Source organism: Chrysemys picta, chromosome 1 (genome assembly GCF_011386835.1).
Source record: "Chrysemys picta bellii isolate R12L10 chromosome 1, ASM1138683v2, whole genome shotgun sequence".
Lineage (NCBI taxonomy): Eukaryota > Metazoa > Chordata > Testudines > Emydidae > Chrysemys > Chrysemys picta.
Window position 1 is genome coordinate 26238810 of NC_088791.1, and position 227 is coordinate 26239036.

Sequence of the window (227 nt, forward strand, 5' to 3'; positions counted from 1 at the left end):
TGTAATTCATTCCCTGAGCCCTTAGAGCTGTGCTGACAGAGGCGTTTATAAGGCTACAGAGAGAACGCAATCTATACCCGGCCCATGACGTACGGACCCCAAATGGCAAAATAGAGACATTGAGGATTACAACGCGCCGCTGCCGCTAAGAGCCAGACCCGCCTGCCAGGGCCGGCCTTCGCCCCGCCCCCACCTATCCCAGCCCCGCCCCTCCGCCGCGTCGGCCC